The following is an 18,551-nucleotide window of genomic DNA, read 5'->3' on the forward strand; positions in this document are numbered from 1 at the left end:
TCAGAAAGATAGGTAAGGACCAAAAGAGATCTGAGAATATATTGAAACAAGTTATAATCGTTCTCACTCAGAATGGAAAAAAAAATTAAGGAGTTATACATAGAAGACTGTTGAGAATATAGAGAGTTTGGCATTCTCATATCCGACTTAGGGAACATGATGTAGCAATAATTCTTGGAAAAACCATAAGTACTATCTGCTCTTTTTCAAAATGCATGTAGACTGAGACATGGCAATTCTACTGCAAAAATTCTACCGTACAAAAATATTGCCAGGAGAGTGCAAAGTTATTCTTATGAGAGTTTTTGGGGATAGAACTCTAAAAAATAATGAAAATGGAATCCCAATAATAATGGAATGGTGGTGCAGGCCTCCATACAGAGGAATGCCAGGAAGTTAGAGGAATAAGGAATTGCACTCAATAAGACCACAGAAGAATAACAATAATACAGAGGACAAATCCCTGTAGAACAATCTAGAACAGTCAGTTGTAAGTATTCAGGAGAGAAGTCCTGGGAAAACAGGGAGTGGGGGAGTTGGAATGTTAGAGCACATGGCCAGGTAATGTCTATGGTAGAAGTGATAATGTGAAATGGGTCTACGTGTTACAGGGACTAATAGAGAAGGGGAAGGGACACTGGGATCAGGTAGGGAAGAGCTGAAGTTGAAACAGGATCATAGGGGAAGTAGATGTGAGGCAAAGATCAGAAGCCCCTGGTATACAGCCAAGTGCGCAGGGGGAGACTGGGCGGTCCAGGTGAGGGAAGGACAAGTCCAAAGACCAGGGCTGGCCTTGGGAACTGCAAGGACCAGTATGGTTGATGCTGTGCGCCCCAGCTGAGAGGCACGGATGTCCAGACAGCCAAAGGGATAAGCTTTGGGCAGATCGTGCTGGTCTTCAGGCAACTGAAAGTATTTCCTCCGAGGGAGACGGGAAGCCAGTGGAGAATTTTTTACTATCTGACTTTTATTCCCGGGTTGAAACATACATTTTAAGTGGAAACAGGAAAGCAGAGGCAACTGTAATAATCAAGGAAAGACATGCAGGCCACCGGGGTCAGGGTCTGAAGCCCCAGGGGTGGGGAGCCGTGGTCAGATTCTGGCTGTCACGCGGAGGCAAAACCAGGAGAATGTTCTGGAAGGTGCGACGACTGGAGGGACATAAAGAAACGGGTCTGTGGCCTGAGTGACAACAACGGAGGCACCGTGGACAGAGAGAACAGTTCGAGGAGCCAGCAGGGGAGGGCATCTGCATGAGGTTGTGCAGACTGTCCCCTGTACAACGTTTCTCCAGCCATGGCAGTGAGTGGTGAGTATGGTAGAAATCCCCAAACCTTGCTCTTTGCTCCGGGCTGGTTTTTGCCAAAGTGCTTTTTCTTCTTTTGATATGGAAATGCAGTGTGCAGCGTGGTCTGCCTGCCAGCAGCCAAGGTTTTGGTGTGTATCTGGCCCCTTTGTTTGTTTCGTTTTTTTTTTTTTTTCCTAATTCACAAATCGCCATTGTGATTCAGGGGGTGTCCCTGAAGAAGGCCTCGAGGGAGAAATCAGGATGTACGCCACGTATTTTGACAAATGAAATTTGACATCTCTATTAGGCACGCATGTGGAGTTGTCAGGTAGGCGCCAGGAGTTGCTTGCGTGGAGGGGAGAGGCCAGAAACATACATTACAGGAATCTGGGGCTTCTCAGAATAAAATCTTATGATTGGATACGCTTCCCGAGGGACTGGGCGCCTCATGATCAAGGGAGACCGAGTTTAATCTCTGCGGATGCCGACATTTGGATTTCAGGCAATGAGAAGAGGGCAAAGGATGCTGAGAAAGAAAAGTCAGCATACATACAGAATCTAAGCTCGCGCTTACAAAGTCTGCAGGAGACTCCAGCCTCTCATTTAAATGATACTTAAAAGTGAATTCCTCTTCATTAAAATCACTCACGTGAAATGTGAATGGGTTATGACCCTTTGCGAAATGACTATGACACTTGAGAAGTGGGCCGTGTGAATCCTGTCTGTTCCCCCCAATTGTTAAATATTGTTACAAGATACATGACTTGTGCTTTTAATATAAAACCAGAATGATTAAAATGATGACAAAATATTTTATTTTATTATTAAGTTTATTCATTTTGAGAGGAGGGGGGCAGTGAGGGAGGGGCAGAGAGAGAGAGAGAGAATCCGTGGGGTCAGCACAGAGCCGGAGTCGGGGCTCAAACTCACCAACCGTGAGATCATGACCCACTGGAGCTGAAGTCCGACGCTTAACCCACTGAGCCACCCAGGTGCCCCAAGGACAAAATATCTTAAGCTTCATGATATGAACTAGTACAACTTAACAGGTTCTTTTTTACAAGATTAGACATGCATGTAGGTATTATGTGCATACCAATGTCTGTGTGCGCATCTTCTGCTTGTTTTGAAACCATCGATTGTTGGATCTGCTGTTGGCAATCTGCACAGCATACTGAACGAAACTTCGTAACACTTTAGCGTCCGGAGTAGGTTTGGAGTCCTGATTTAAGAAGACATCACCGTAAATTTCTACACAAAATGCTGTATCAAGCCTGTCTGTTCACATCTCCAAAGAACCAGAGTCCATGTTTTATACAGAACAAAGGGGCAATTGTTCTATTGAGCTAGACCTTGAAACCTGAGTAACGTTTGAGGAAAGTGACAGTCGGAAGTGAGAATGAAATTAATACTGCTCAAAAGTGGTTATCTGCCCACCAGGAAAAATTGATTCAGCATGAATGTAGTAACTATTTATTTATCATCATTGCTACATACTTCCGATAACCTCCTCCCCAAAACTGTAAGAAGGACATTTTGTGCACATAAGTATATACTAAGAAAGTATTCATTATATTCTGAGAGAAAGAATGGTTATAAACTTTGTATCTGCTATGGAAAGTAGTTTATCGACTTGGCTGCTTACGCCCAAGATCTATTAAATGAGGAAAAGTGGAGTCCCACCACTTACGTAAAACCCAGAAGGAAAAGGTACTCTCTGCCTAAACGCTAATGTTGAAAGTATTGCAGTCAGATGTTTGTGTTTTAGAAATGATAGGGTTATAAATTAAACTTTCATTTCTACTTTAATTAAACACGTTTGGCAAACATGCATTTCATGATTTGTCAGTTCCGAAGCCATGAACGTCAAAAACACTCCCACTGCCAGAGGTATCTATATAGACCTTGTTTACGACAGAAACAAGGACAGTGACCTGACATATCAGTTTCTGATCAGAAACTCTGAAGAAAGGGAAGTTAATAATATTACTACAATTCAAGGTGATAAAACAGAGGTTCAAAATGCTTAAGGGATTTCTCTAAAATTTACAACCTTTAGCACAGGTGTTATCGAACCAGGTCCCGAGACGCCAAGTAAAACCAATGCCCTTGTATCACATATCCTGTGATATTTGACCAAAATGTTGGTATGTGCCATGATCAGAGACTTATGCATCACACCTGTTATGAATGGCATTTGCCTAATTTCCAAAATCAAATTCATTCTCTAAACGTAAGATTTCCCACGAGTGATACTGTTTAAAGTTTCTTAAATACTCCTGAAAACAGTTATATCGAAAGAAATTTGGAGTTATTTTGGCAAATAAAAGCATGACAAAATAAAATATCACCTTTCAAGGTTAAAATATGGGAAGGATCGTACGTTTTTCACCTTGTGTGCTCTGATACATTGTCTACAAAGAAAAGTCATCACTAAAAATGCCCAGTTTCCATTTGTATCAGTCCACATGGGTTATGCACTTTCCTACACTTTCCAGAATAGAATATTGTACTGAATGACACCCAAGTGACCCAGTAGAGTTCATTTATCTACATTAGTGTCTAACTTAAAGCCAGGAAATGATTTAGGGGTTGACAAGAATAAAGACCAATATGAACTCTGTATATTAAGGAACTAAAACTCTAAAAAATGCAATTTTCCATTCCTTTACAATTTATAGAGCAACTATTCTTTCTGACTAGATAAGTAATATGAAAATCCCCAAAGTGAAAGAAATGTATTTTAATTTCCTACATTAGAACTATATGTATATGACCATGATGAACATTTTGGTGTGTTTGTCTTTTAAAATTCTATCATATGAATGTTTCCTAATTCCTATAAAAGTTCCTTCATCCTAATAGATTAGCTCATGCCTCTCATTTCTATTTGTCTGTTGGTTTGTATTTGCCAATCGCATTATCTGGAAATAACAACTTTTCAAATGTTTAATTCCAAGATTTAGTTTCTTTTTCGGTGTTGTTACTGTTGTAGTTTTGTTATCGTAGCGTTGAAATGAACTTCCAGAACATACCACAAATTCTGATAAACTTTGTACTTTAAAAGACATTCATTTTAGCTCAGACGTCATGAACCATTTATTTGCAATAGATATATCTCCCTTATTATGAAAGAAAATCTATTTGTAGCTAAAAGACTATTCTTTAGATATGGAATTTATTTTTTCTGTAGCTCCTACATTAACATAACTCCTGAAATCTCCCTTGACCTCCTAATATAAAAAGTTCATATGGATTTCTGTCCTTTACACACAGTGTGTTTATCAATTGGAATCAAGAATGTATGATAATAGTTTTTATTATTAAAGTGATGTGAAGAGTTATTCTATGTGCTAGACTTTTGTTTAGGATTGAGCTCCTATCGATAAGTAAAAAAAAAAAGTAGCTTTTTCTTGTTTATTTTTCTTCTTATTAATTCATCTTGGTTGAATCTTTTTCCTGGATATTATTTCTCTCCAATTAATGAAGATGACTTCTTTCTGTAGATTCTCTTCTCTCCCTGGTAGAGATTGAGTTTAGAGTGGAGATAGTCGTCTGAGTTTCTCTCGGCCCTTTTTTGGTTTATTTACTTCATAAATGTATATAAGTGGAAATCTCAGTAGAAACAGGTGATACAAAGGTGAACATGACAATAAGTGGACCCTGAGGCAGGAGACTAAACAATCACACTGATAAATATACATTTTTTTTTTGGTCTGATCAAGAGGACAAGGGAGATTTTTCTCTGAGGAAGTAAAAATAGAGTGAAAATCTGAAAGAAAGGCTGAGGTTAATCAAACCAAGTGAATTTGGGAGGTAGGGGTGGTCCTGAGAGAGAAGGAATATATTTTAAAACCCTAAAGGAGAGAACAAGGAAAGAGCAGAAACTCAGGCAAAGCCAGTGTGCCCGGCATATGCAGAGGGTGCCGAGATACGATTTGTCACCAGTTGGATTTAAGGAGCACACTAGGTCCTGTTAATGAGTGCCATCTTTATGAAAGTTTTGTGTTTGTTGTTGTTGTTCTTTGAGGTGGGGGTGGAAGACGAGAGAGGGCGAGAGAGAACCTTAAGCAGGCTCCACACTCAGCCCAATGCTGGGCTCAATCTCATGACAGTGAGATCATGACTTGAGCCAAAATCAAGAGTCAGATGCTTAACTGACTGAGCCATTCAGATGCCCCCTGAGTGCCATCTCTAAGTAAGAGCAATGAAGTAAAGCCACTGTGCATGTAAAACAGTGAGTGACATTCTCCAATTTGCTTTAAGAAGTTCACTCGGTACAAAAATAGTAGAGGGACTGGAAGAGTCTTGACTGTAGGGTTGAATGCAAGGTTAAAGCATGGTGCTTCGGTAATTCAGGAGATACAGCATGTTAACTGGGAATCCAGCGTTAGTGTTGGCATCAGGGACACTGGCATGCATGGCTGTAGAAGGGACGTGCCACAGAGAGGGGTTGTAAAGATAAGCACTACTTATCTGGCTCGAGGAACTGGAGGATGGGAACCATGCACGGATGCGTGCTGTACAGACAGAGGACCTAATCAGAAGGGGCCATCATGAGTTGAATTCTAGATGTTGCAACAGAGGCTTCTCATCGCTTATTTGGGACCCTTCTTTTTCTGAACACTACCTTGTTTTTGTGAGGCTCTATTACCATATGTGGGTAAAAACTCGATTTTCCATACCTCCATGCATCTAGTGGTAGCAATGTTAATGTATTTCTGGCCAATGAGATAGAAATTGAAGTTACTGCCAGAGCTTCCAGAAAATTGTTATTCTTCCCATTAGTAATGAACATTATTTCCACATGCTTTTTGTCCTTCTTCCTTTCCCTTCCTCTTGCTTGAATAAAGATGCATCCCTCGAAGGAGAAACAGTCATCTTATAACCATCTGAGACAAGCCACGCGTTAACGGCAGCTCAGCATGACCAAAGAAGGAACCTAGAACTTTGCCCAAATGCAGGAGCACTGGACTGTCTGCCCTTGGAGTTTTTATTGCCTGAAAAATATCACTTCCTTATTGAACCTACACTTTGTTTAGTCTTGTTACATGTGACTGACAACCCTCCTAATTCTCGTTGCCCTGTTTGAGGCATCATCCAAGTGAGGGTATCTGGAGACAGGATGGACATTCATTTCTGGGAGCTGAGCGTGGGCTGCACAGAAATTGATGGGGGGGGGGGAGGTGGGGATCGTGAGCAGTTGGTGAACAAATACCCAGCTGTAGATGAGATTGCAGAGGGAGAAAGTCCAGGGCAAGAATGCCTATGAGGGAGGATGTATTGACTTACAAGATTTATTGAATAGTTAGGGGAGCAAGAAATTTTAAAGGCAATGGAGTTACAGTCAAAGCATTAGAAAGAACATCAAGAATTCCCATTTTGCACACTTCTCCCTGATTGGTCTGCCAGATGGCACCTTCACTGTGCGGTTCCTCTGCTTAAATGTCTATGATCGCTCTTAATTGTGTACCGTATCATCATTTAATGAAGCTGAATGATTTAACACCTTTTCCCTTCATTCTCTAATGACACCAAATATTTTTACTCTGCTTTCTTAACTACTTCCTAGTTTGTTTGTTTTTTCTTGTTCCATCAATTCAGTGTGCCTTTCCTCACATGCTGTGTATTTTGTATCGTCCTCTTTACCTGAAATGTATTATTCTCCACTCTACTTTTCCAAATACCACCAAGAAGTCTTTACTCAATTCCCACCTCCTCCATAAAGCTCTCTTCAGTGGTCTGATCCAGCCTCTTCTCTTCTCCTATGGCCCAGAACCCTTGAAAGTTTTCATCACACAGTCTTGAGAGTTAATGATATGTGTTGTTCACTCACGGTTTCATGAATATTTATTGGATCTCCCAAGCAGATTTTAAGCACTCTGTGTTTTATTTCTCTTTTGTATCATTAAAAGTATTTAGCAAAATTTTACCCAAGGGAGGCTTGCTCTGCTAGGTTGGAAAAATGTTGATTTAGAAATTCCCCTGTACTCCAATCCATGGGATTTGCCCCTATACGTTACTCTTCCCAAAGCATTTCTTGGATTCTCCAAGGCCAAGTACTTTATTAAGAGCACTATGGTTCACTTATATGCCCTGTTTCTCAGACAAAGGCTAGTATGTCCCACAGAAATATAGGAGAGGCTCCACATTACTAATATTGTGCTTAGGAGTAGGACATGATGGTAAGGAATGATCCTCTGTAGGGCTGGGGATAAAAAGCATGCTTTTGCCAGTTCATTCAGAACCAACCAAGCACCAAAGTTTGTCCGAAGACCACATTCAGTGCAGGAGCTTCAGCTGGAACAGCGCTTGGGTACACAGAAGTTCTTTATCATGCACGTTACCCTTTGAATTTCATAGGTACAAAGCAAATTGTTGAGTGGGCATGCAGTGGAGACCACAGCTCCTGTAGACTTCAGATCTTTGATGTTGCCCTAATTGTGCTATTTCTCCTGAGATGTAGTATTATTTCTGCTGTGCCATCTTGCCTGGAGACAGAAAGCTTCAGGGATTTCCCCATGGTCTTCCCACCATATTAAGTCACTCCAGAGGTCAGGGAACCAAAGGAAGTGAGTTGGTTGCCAATCAGCTGCGGAGAGTATCCACAATTATGCTCACACGGGTTGGGAAATGACCACATGGAGATATGTGGTCCCATCGGACTCACTTTAAATGAACCTTAGCCAGGGCTCAATGATGTGGCTGGCCCCCACACCAGTAAATTCTAGATTGTCAGAGTAAAATGAGTGACCACTGGTGGGTCCTCTGGTCTCACGTAATAGAGCAAAGCTAATATCTTCCTGCTTGCCTCTTGAGCCTTGTTTCAATAATATATAAAAATGTTTTCAACATCATTACTCCATTTTTCCGTAGCTTACAGTCACGTCCGAGCTTCAAGAAATAATACAAACAGCTGATTAGGACCCACATCAAGTATTCTGCCTGGGATATCCAAGCCGGAGTTACTAAATTGACTTCAAGTGGCCCATATCAATATATTCTCCTCTTTCCAGCATTATGTTCTATACCCCGGTCAGCAACCCCGATACCACCCTAAAACATGCTGCGTTGCATGCCTCCTGGTTCATATTAGCTACATACATCTTTTCCCTCTCAGAATCAGGACGCTGTTCCCTTGCACAGATTAATATTTAATCTTCTCCATCTAGAGCAGTGATTTTTCCAATCAGCACTGTCAGCAAAACCTGGGAACTTATTGGAAATGCAAGCTCTCTGCCGACCCAAGACCTACTCTGGGGTTGGGTCCTGGAAATGATCTTGTTAAGTCCTCTAAGTGACTCTGATGGAGTCTAAAGTTTGAAAATGAACAGGTTGAGATCAGTGGTCAGCACACTATGACCCAGAGGCCAAATCCCATCTGCTGCCTGTTTCTGTGTGGCCTGTGGCCTAAATATGGATTTAACATTTTTAAATGGCTAGAGAAATGACCACATCATGATATCCATCTTTGCCTTTTGGCCCACAAAGCCAAAAATAGATATAGTTTTGCTGTTTACAGAAAAAAGTTCGCCAACCCGTGGTCAAGTGGCAAGGTGGAAAGATCAGACGGACTACGGAGAACAAAGGTCATCTTGTAAGACATCTGTTAGGACAACTCTTTACATACATGACTGCCACCTGAAGAGAGGAAGCTCTCTTCCACCAACAGAAAGGGAGCTCAGTGACAACTGGAGGCAATTGGAGATTTTCAGATTTGCCCACCCTAGTAGTGTGCCCCTTGCACACTAGGGCCCCCGTCTTACCTTATCAGTGCCTTTGATGTAGCTAGGGAGACCTATGAAGTGTTGTGCTTATATCTTTGCAATCCTTCCAATTAAATCTGGGACCTGATTTCAGCACATGAAGACAAGGGCCTTTTGAATGACGTCGTAGAGGTTTCTGATCTTCATCATCTGCTTTGAATTGAGGGCTCAACTGAGCCTGCCATTTTCTATTTTGCAGGTTTCAAAGCCATTTAAAAACTCTGTTCACTGCCCATTCCTAAGCTGACTATTGGCTGGGAAGTTGAAAACTCCCATCGTTCCTCAGTTCAAGCCACCAGCCTTAAGAGCTCTGTGATTGTGGTGTTGTGGCCTGCCGGACCAGACTTCTACCCCACGCCACCAACAGCGGGTCCCCATGGCTACGGGATCAGCGAGCGCTCCAATCCCTGAACACCTCTCTCCGTCTTTGTCCATGGCCACCTGCTGCTACTCCAGTTGCCTTATGTGTGATTCCATCCAGGTGCAGAGATGAAGCTGAGAATCGGGTGTGAATCTTTTATTTTGTTTATGGTTTTTATTGGTTTAAATTATTTTTAACGTTTATTTATTTTTGAGAGAAAGACAGACAACACTGAGAAGGGGAGGGGCAGAGACAGAAGGAGACACTGAATCTGAAACAGGCTCCAGGCTCTGAGCTGTCAGCACAGAGCCCAACTCGGGGCTCGAACTCATGAACCATGAGATCATGACGTGAGCTGCAGTGAGACACGTGAGCTACCCAGGTGCCCCTGAATCTTTTATTTTACAAAATTAAGGTCACAGAACAGGAGTGGCAGAGTGAGAAAGGGAAAGTGAGAAGGAGAAATGGCTGATCAAAGTTCTGCTACTGATTTCATTCCTGCTGTGGGCACTAGGGTCTCAGACCCAGGGGGACCTGGCAAGAACAGTGCACTCTAGGAGTTTTTCCACAAAATAAGGAAGAGTAGGGCATTTATACCCTGGCCCCCATCACCTATTGGTCAAGGAAGATCCCAGCCAGCCTAACTCTAGATTTGAGCAGGGGTGGACATAACCGAGCAACTTTTGGAGGAAGTGTAGCTACAGAGGTTACAAGATGTAACCGAGGTGAGATCTTACCAGGCTACACTGGAGGCCTCTGGTCACATCACGATAGACCTCTGTGATGGCGCGACCAGAGACGTAAGCAAAGAGATGAGATGGAGAAGAAAAGATACGTGGCATAGGAGAGAAAATGTCTTTAGGCCTGCAGGAGCAAATAAACACCTCAGAACACTGCTGTCTTTAAATGAACACAGTAGTATATGGCTACTCCCTGACGCTCTCAGCTGGACTTGCTTCCTGCTGTAACAAATCTCATGGTTCATGAGTTCAAGCCCCGCGTCGGGCTCTGTGCTGACTGCTCAGAGTCCGGAGCCTGTTTCAGATTCAGTGACCCACTGGCCAACACCAACAGAAATTTATCCCCTCACAATTTTGGAGTGCAGAATTCCACAGTCAAGGTGGCCGACCCGGGCTCCTTACGGAGGCTCTGAGGAGAATCCGCTCCTGGCTTCTTCCACGTTTTTGGTTATTTCCTGGCTCACGACTCAATCTGTCCAGTCTTCAAGGCCAACTTAGTTGAAGTTCTCTCTGTTCGATCTTCAACTTCTCTGTATGTGCGGGGTAATCCTACTTCCCTCTTGTCAGGGTAAATGGGATTACATTTAAAACACACCTAGATAATTGAAGATATCCATGGCGGCACTTACAGCTTCCAGGGATTATGGCCTGATACCTTTGGGAGCCATTTTCTAGCCTAGTACGTTTTCCATTCTCAAACAATCGCCAGGGCCAAATTTAAGTTCTGAGCAAACTGGACAATATCCTATGTTGAGTGCCTATTTCATTTTCTTAAAACTTAATTCTAAACTTAGTTCATCTTAATATTTTATTTAAAAAGATTTAAAAACACATGTATTAAGACGCTAAGACGTATTTCCAGAATTTACTCCTGCCTTTTATAAAACTGACCAACAGGAGATAAACGCTGTTTTTACCATGAGCTGGTGTTAGGTGATTAATGGTGTCACGTGACAGAAATTTGATGACCCCATTTACCAAGAAATGGCAACTAGGAAAGTAAAAAAAAAAAAAAAAAAAAATGCTAAGCAGCATAAATGTTGCACAGAACAGACAAAAGGATAAAAGAAAGAGAAAACCCTCAAGAGCCACAGTAAAACAAAAAAAAGAAAAGAAAAAAAATTGTCTACTTCTTAGCCAATAGAAGACATTTTTCCTAGAGAAACTTTACTTCAGCCTCATCGTGAGTAGTTACATATTCGCGCAGTAAAATTATTGTCAAACTCTCATGCGAAATTGTGCTGAAAAACTTATATTATGAGGAGATGTTTCTTAGCAATTAGTGAAAGATTTTAAATTGTCTAGTACCGATAAATATAGTCATTTATTAGTTGTGTTTTTAACCATTTTAAGGAAGAGACCATTTTCACTGAAATCATTTTTCATCTCTGAAAATATTATTTTTAAATACTTTCCTTGTTACACTTAAAATAACCTGCATATATTTGGGCAGTGCTCTTCTTTATGAAGGCCTTTTTTTAATTCCCCAAAGAGGGTATAATGTATCATGGTGACTGTCGTGGCAAGGTTACTTTTTATTCTTCCACATGTGCAAAAGCCCACATAAATTCTTAGCACGGAAGTCACAACTGTTTCGGATTGTTAGGCCATCTAAGTTTCTTTCCGATCTCCCTAAGCATTGTTGTATATTCCCTATTTTTAACTATGAGCTTAATCATGCAAAGGACGATAAAATTCAAGATATTTCATTGAAATCACAGAGATAGTTATGAATTAAATTTATACTATAAATTAATAAGCGGTTACAAGTGCCAAGTTAAATTTGAAAGTTAGAGACCTTTGCATTATTTTTAAAGGTGTATTTACAAGTCCTGAAGAAAAAATAAACAATGCAAATACGTCCCATATCTGGTTCAGTTATAACTATAACTACAGAGCGTGATTTTGTGCTTATTGGGTTAATAGATGGTGTGTAGTGGTAATTAAAGAGTACTTACGAAGCCTGAATAATTGAACATCCAGCTGTTGTGGTTGATTTTGATATGGGTATAGGGAGAGGGGAGGTGGTGTTGTTGCAATATTACAAAGGACCATTTCCAGATGGTGGGAACCCATCCTCGGCCCTTTGGGCATTTCCAGGACATCTGGCAAGCCATATGAATCAGACAAGATGAAGGGAAAAGGCGAGATGCTTGAATACGAACGCCTTCTGATTGCATCAAGGCTTCCTTGGGAAGCTCAAATATTGGGTAGAATTTAGAAAAAGCTGTCTAGCAGGGGCATATTATCTGTTATAAACTGGGGGCTCTTTGAGGGCAAGGACTGGTCTTATTTCATATTTTGTCATGAGCACCTAGACCAACACTTATAGCGGTATATTGTTACTTCTTACCCTGCTTGGTTAAGACTATTTAGAATGATCAGCATGGTGCCTGGCAAGCAAAATAATTGTCCAATAATGATTTAATAATTTCATTTGTCCAATAATTTCATTTCATCATAATTGTCAGATCATTTCATTTAAATAATTAAATCTTTGAAAAATATATAAACCATCTTATATCTAAAGTGCATTCCCATACAAATGATTTATGGTTTCCTGTAGATTTTGATGCTAAAAAAGAGTCCCCTATAACCATCTACTTGTTTACTCGAGGCCAAAAATGAATTCTCTGAGTACCTGGAAAGAAAGATATCTTTATAACAGAACAAAGAAAACCCCAGGTAAAAACAACAGTGATGGGAATAATGAAGGGGGATTTTGCTGACTTCATTCTTTACTTTTGAGGCGAATCAATACCTTGGGGAGTGATTGTATCCCCAAATAACTCCAAATCTCAGAAAGCCAAATAGCTTCCTATTTTTTTCAGATCTTCTTTATTATTTGAGGCCAAGAGCAGTTATGTAATTCCTGGAGAAGTGAGCAGACAGTGGGGAAAGTGCAGCATTCGCAGTGAGCAAGCATGTTAAGCCAATGTTTTCCCATTATCAGCTGTGAGACTAATGTTAGTTTCCCCAAGGCGGTCACCCTGTGGGTCCTTTAACTCTCAGCCTGTTTTTGTTTCTGTCTAGCATTTGCTTGTTTACTGTAATTATGAAGAAATATTTCTTACAGCAATACTTGGAGAATTACACTCTATTCTAAAGCGCGTTTGAAATGGAGAATACAAAATAGAAGTTAGCTATGATTAGTAGTAGTAAGTACAAAGTGGACCTGGAGTTTGAAAGAGAAGATTGTGAAGTGTGTCTTATGCTATTTGACATTCACCGATGCTCCCAGAGTACCAGAGTGTATTCATAGAAATCCAGCCGTAAAACTACCCCTCAACCCATCCATGAGCAAGAATCCTTCTTATGGTGAGAAGGAGGCAGAGAATCTTCTGGAGAGACAGATGAGAAGAGAAGAGAAAGAAGAGAGGAGAGGAGAAGAAAGGTGAGGAGAGGAGAGGAGAGGAGAGGAGAGGAGAGGAGAGGAGAGGAGAAAGAAGAGAAGAGAAGAGAAGAGAAGAGAAGAGAAGAGAAGAGAAGAGAAGAGGAGGGGAGGGGAGGGAAGGGAGGAGGAGAGAGGAAGGGAGGAAAGAAGGGGAGGAGGGAAGGGGGAGGGGAGAGGAGAGGAGAGGAGAAGAGAAGAAGAGAAGAGAAGAGAAGAGAAGAGAAGAGAAGAGAAGAGAAGAGAAGAGAAGAGAAGAGAAGAGGAGGGGAGGGGAGGGGAGGGGAGGGGAGGGGAGGAGAGGGGAGGAGGAGGGAGAAGGAGAGGAGGGAAGGGGAGGAGGGAAGGGGGGAGGGGAGAGGAGAGGAGAGAAGAGAATCCGAGAGCGCTGATGGCTGGATTGAAGAATGGTACAGTGCTCCATCATGATTCCTTAGAGTAAGTGTTAGGTGCTTACTATTTACCACCCTCTGTCCTTACTGTCTTGGGTGTATTATCTGAATCAAGACTGACAAACCCTGTGAGCTCACTATCTCTGCTTCCACTTCTTCCAAATGAAGATGTCGCACTTGGGACCGGTAGAAAAATCTACCCATTTAGCTCGCAAGTATGCCGATACCAGTGAAAGCAGCTTCACTCACTCGGGTGCTCCAGGCAAAAGCCAAAAGTCAAAAGTCAACCTTGACTCTTCTTCAGTTGTTTCTAAATAACCAAAACTGAATAACAATAGCATAAACTCTCAAAATACATCTTCAATCAACTTCCTGCGTGTTGGCTCGCAACTACCACTGTGTCCCAGCCATCGACCCCTCTTGCAGGGTCAGAAGGCCTCCTCCCAATGAATCCCACTGTTTACTTAGACCCTCGTTCCTACACAGCAGCCACAGGATCTTTTAAAATAGATCGGATACTTGGCCGCTCCCATGACTGCATATGACACTAGACACTAAGAATAAAAGGCCAGTCCTCACCTTAGCCTCTGGGGGTTCAAAGGGCCAGCTCCCCACTCACTCTCTTACTCCCATGCTCTCCCTTCCCCCAGCCCCTCAGTGCACTGATTTCTTTGCTTTTCGGACAACACAAGCACACTCACACCGGTGCCATCCCCCGTGCCTACAACACTGTTGTCTCAGGCGAACCCTTCATTTCATTCAAGACTTTGCTTTGTTTGTTCTTTAAAAGTCATTCAAGGGGCACCTGGGTGGCGCAGTCGGTTAAGCGTCCGACTTCAGCCAGGTCACGATCTCGCGGTCCGTGAGTTCGAGCCCCGCGTCAGGCTCTGGGCTGATGGCTCGGAGCCTGGAGCCTGTTTCCGATTCTGTGTCTCCCTCTCTCTCTGCCCCTCCCCCATTCATGCTCTGTCTCTCTCTGTCCCAAAAATAAATAAAACGTAAAAAAAAATTTGAATATTGAACACATGTAGGTTAAAAGTAAGTGAGTGGTGGGGCGCCTGGGTGGCGCAGTCGGTTAAGCGTCCGACTTCAGCCAGGTCACGATCTCGCGGTCCGTGAGTTCGAGCCCCGCGTCGGGCTCTGGGCTGATGGCTCGGAGCCCGGAGCCTGTTTCCGATTCTGTGTCTCCCTCTCTCTCTGCCCCTCCCCCGTTCATGCTCTGTCTCTCTCTGTCCAAAAAATAAATAAAAAACGTTGAAAAAAAATTTTTAAAGTCATTCAATCAGACCTGAGCATCCTATAGAAAAGAGAAGATATGCCACCATTTTCTCTCTCTTTACTCTTTTTTTTTTCTTTTCTCTTCATGCTACTTTTTTACTCATTGGAAATATATTACAAATTAATGTATTGCGTTCTTTATTCATTCTTTCCCACACAAGACTGAAAATACCAGGAGAACACAGAATTCGTTTGTTTCCTCAATGGTTGATTTCTACACTTTGAAGAGTGTGGGGCTCATGGTAGGCACTTGGTAAACGTTTATCAAACGAAAAAAAAATAGGAAAGCTGAGTATTCAAACTCGGGTCAGTTTTCACCCCAACTCTTTTGCTCAAAACCATTTTTGCATACTGCTGCTAATAGATTTATAAATCTAAATAAAATAAATTCGATACAGATATTCTCACAACTAAGGAAGCCTATACCGTCTGCTAGGATATGGGTGTTGTGGTACTACAATTTCCATTTATATATTCATCCATCTAATTACGTGACAACTTGGATAAATGAAGACAGCCAGCTGTCTCAGAACTTTGCAGACTTTCCTGGCATTGATCTTGAAAACGAAGCTGTACCAACTCTCCCTCTATCAATGGGCACTTTCTAAAATGTAATTTGTTTTTAATTTTTCAGTTACGGAGTTTTTATTCTGCAATTTACTAACCCCAGTAAAGGGATTTTTTAAATAGTATTAATAGAAAAGAATTAAAATGAAGAGGTTTTGTATTTCAGAAAGAGATACACAGTAGCTTTTCCATTTGAGTTGTTTTCCTTTTGATTTTTCAGAAGTACAAGTATTAATATGTTTGAGAAGATACTAACATATTACATGAACAATTATGCAGAATTTTGTTGAACGTTACCATGTTTCCCTAGCATGCTCTCCCGTAATTTTTTTTTTTGTATATTATTTTTTCAGACAGCACGATACTTTTTAGTTAATACATGCTCAATCAGTTTCACTAAAAGGACAGCCAGAAGCAGGTGGGGGTGAGGGAAGGCAGGATTGTGTATGTATCAATAAAACTGTATAGATAAGGAGATATTTATTTAAATAGCCACAATGGGATGTACTTCCCAAATCAATATAGACCATGAAATCTTACTGCTAGCACTGGCTAGTTCTAACACACAGACACCGTTTCCTTTGTCATTATTGATCTTGAGAGCCATTATTTTGGTTCCGGATCAGTGACTACATTTGAAAAAGCATCTAGGGTATAATGCCTTCTCACTCTGATGGTGTTATTTGTCCACAGGAAAAGTGCTTTCCACCTCCCCATGGTAATCACGATGAAATCCGAAATGTATCTAGTACGTATATGGAACGTTGTTCAATACACAGACACCTCTTCCATTTAGCAACAAGTTAGGTCCCAAAACAAGTTAGGTTCCAAATGCTTCATCTGTTTTACTGGTTCCTAAATTACGTGAAACTAAAAGGGGCATAGGCATGAGACCCCCACATGCTTGTCTTCAAAAGAGGCATGACTGTCAGCCCTTTCAAAGTGTTGCAACCAAGAATACTCCTTTTCTATTTCATGAGGCATCGTTATTCAAGATAGAATTTTGCCCAGTTTGGTTTACATCGAAAACGTCCCTTTTTCCTGTAATATTTGCATGTTGGCAGAGACGTCAGCATCTATGTTGTCCTTTCAGAATCTCGGGGCGCCTGGGTGGCTCAGTCGGTTGAGCCCCCGACTTCAACTCAGGTCATGATCTCACAGTCTGTGAGTTCGAGCCTCACGTCGGGCTCTGTGCTGACAGCTCAGAGCCTGGAGCCTGCTTCGGATTCTGTGTCTCCCTCTCTCTCTGCCCCTCCCCTGCTCGTGCTCTGTCTCTCTCTCTGTCTCAAAAATAAATAAAAACATTAAAAAAATAAATAAAAACAAAAGAACACAGAATCTCAAAGACCCATTGATAAAGTAAGATTATTGACTGTTCTTGAGGGAAAAGAAAAAAGAAAGAAAACAAGCGACCACAACATGTGTTTACCACGCACGGCAAAGGAGCTTCCAGCAAACTATGAGCCTTTTCCTGAATTCATATGAAGTAGACAGGCTCCCAGCATCTATGCTATTCTCGTAGCACAGAGGACAAGAAAGTTTTCTACTTTATCAACTGTGTTTCCTTTTCTTTGGCTGGTTACTAATAATTATAATACTATTAAAATGCACATTTTTTCACATTTTGCTCTTTAGGATTTCTTGCACTAGAGATTAATTTGCACTATGTACCCAATAGCTTTGTTAATTTGTTTATTGCTTTTAATTTTCTTTATGTTCATTCCCAACATAACCACATTTTTATGGAGTAATATCTACAAAACTCAGGCTACACATTTAGGTGTAACACCACTATAATTTTATATTAATTTTTTAATATTTATTCATTTTTAAAAGAGAGATAGAGAGTGAGCAGGGGAGGGGCACAGAGAGAAAGGGAGACACAGAATCCGAAGCAGGCTTCAGGCCCCGAGCTGTCAGCACAGAGCCTGATAAGGGTTTCGAACTCAGGAACCATGAGAACATGACCTGAGCGGAAGTTGGACGCTTAACCTACTGAGCCACCCAGGTGCCCCTAACATTATTGGAAACATACAAGCTGATGTGGGGAATTAGATTTGTCAGAGACAATATTCAGAAAACTTTACTTGCAGAAGAATCAGACGTGTACAATATTCAACATTTGAATATCGATATGATTACCTCCTTCTATACTTAGCATAACTAGCTCTATATAAAACAAAGAAAAAACAGGTTTATCTGTTATTTGGCTTCTCAAACGAATGGCTTAGCCACTTCTCACTGATTTGATTGATGATGAGTTCTTAAGCATTATCAGTTGTATCTTCTGGTGTAAGTCCTGTGATATGCGGAAAAAAATTTTCATTTTTCAAACTTTTCAGTTTGAAAAAGTTATGTTTTTGTTCTTTTTGTTGCTATAATAACAAACCATATGTGACAAAATGAAAAATATTGTGTGTGTGTGGGGGGGGGGAGCTCCTAAAACAAATGGGAAGGATATTTTATCCATAGATTCTTCTATATTAAATCTTATTTCCATATCGCTAGCCTTATTCGAAAGCGCATTTTACCGGTGTTGTTGAAATGATATTAAAGCTGCTAATTGAATAATGTACATTTCCTATTTGAGTAATAAGACCGTATAGAAATTTTGGTGCACTTCTCACACAAGTCCCATTTTTTCAGTGTTAGCTATTTAAGCCTATACCGTTTAGTGCTCTAAATCACCTCCTACCAGCATAAAATTATCCTGAATACATTTGCTGATACATCATTTAAAATGGCATTTTAATGGTAAGAATGGATTC

The sequence above is a fragment of the Felis catus genome, chromosome A1, assembly GCF_018350175.1.
Source record: "Felis catus isolate Fca126 chromosome A1, F.catus_Fca126_mat1.0, whole genome shotgun sequence".
Lineage (NCBI taxonomy): Eukaryota > Metazoa > Chordata > Mammalia > Carnivora > Felidae > Felis > Felis catus.